This window comes from Panthera uncia (genome assembly GCF_023721935.1).
Source record: "Panthera uncia isolate 11264 chromosome B2 unlocalized genomic scaffold, Puncia_PCG_1.0 HiC_scaffold_24, whole genome shotgun sequence".
NCBI classification, from domain to species: Eukaryota; Metazoa; Chordata; class Mammalia; order Carnivora; family Felidae; genus Panthera; species Panthera uncia.
Window position 1 is genome coordinate 32,202,778 of NW_026057580.1, and position 1,497 is coordinate 32,204,274.

A 1,497-nucleotide genomic window follows, 5' to 3' on the forward strand; every position below is an offset into this window, starting at 1 on the left:
TATTGAAAGTATTTTGAAAACTTTTTTTCTGTTTTCCATTACACTATTTCCTCAATTAGGTTAGGGTCTACATTAATCTTTGCGCTCACCGTGCTTAGCACAGTGTAAGTGATCACTAAGTATTGATTTATCTGATGATAGTCTTTCCTTCATCAAAGCTGTTGGTGAGGGAAATTCTATAATATTCCTTCATATGACATTCATATAGAAGCAATTAATGAAAGAAATTGAATTAAAAATAGTTTCTCTGCAACTTAAATGGTGATTTGCAGTAATTAGGGGAAATTATTTATTATCATAATTATTACAACAAAATTAAAATTTTTAAATCAATATTTTAAAGTACAATATTTCTCAATGTTTATTTTGCATGTTAGATCATTCCCAATTCAATTAGTACTAACTGTAGCTCTTGTTTTTTCATCTTTAATAATTTTTAATCTTTGACTTTTCTCTGATTTCTCATTCTGTTTTAGTGGGTAGACCATGATTCTGAAAAAGTGCCATCTTAAAATGAGTCTATACTCTGAATGCACACTCTACAAAATAGAATGTGAACATTTTGTAAATTCTTCATCTCCCCAAAACATTGATCACTTATTTAAAAGCTTGTTTCTTTTCTCAGTCTATTTTATTTATGTTATTGAACTCCATCCTGTTAACGAATGTAATTGAATGGTTAAGAAAGCCTCATATGGGCGCTGGAGGGAGGCCGAGGTGGCTGATGAGATCACCAAGGTTCACGTCACCTGGCCTGATGGCGACACGATCTTCTGGAAAGATCATTCACAAGGAAATCCCAGGCAAAATCATTTTTGAAGATGACCAGTGTCTTGCTTTCCATGACATTTCCCCTCAAGCACCAACACATTTTCTGGTGATACCCAAGAAACATATATCCCAGATTTCTGTAGCAGAAGATGATGATGAAAGTCTTCTTGGACATTTAATGATTGTTGGCAAAAAATGTGCTGCTGATCTGGGCCTAAAGAAGGGTTATCGAATGGTGATGAATGAAGGTTCAGAAGGGGGACAGTCTGTCTATCATGTTCATCTCCATGTTCTTGGAGGTCTGCAGATGAATTGGCCTCCTGGTTAAGCATGTTTTAGGGATAATTTTCCCTTCTCTAGGCAATGATCAATATTTGCAAGTTCCAATATGTTGAATAGTATATTTGTTTTTACCTGTGTATTGTGAGATTGAGGGAATAATTTTAAAAGCCCATACATAATAAAAGATAATGTTGCATGGTTAAAAAAGAAAGAAAGAGAAAGAAAGAAAGAAAGAAAGAAAGAAAGAAAGAAAGAAAGAAAGAAAACCTCATATGGAGCAAATTCCATCTTATTTTGCACTAACCCATGAAAGAGCTTCCCCTTCCACAAGGATATTCTGGAATTCTCATTCACTGAAGGCCTTGAGACCAGAAATAAAAGTTCATATTATCTGTGGCCATTGAACTACCGGGTGGGGGGAGGGGGTGTTTGGAGTCCATCTTC

The 1,497-nt window shown here is 34.9% G+C and overlaps 1 pseudogene; it reads left to right on the plus strand.

The window, feature by feature from the left end:
- The first annotated feature begins 660 nt into the window (after positions 1–660).
- Positions 661–1,194, plus strand: LOC125938608 (adenosine 5'-monophosphoramidase HINT1-like; annotated as a pseudogene).
- Positions 1,195–1,497: the final 303 nt, after the last annotated feature.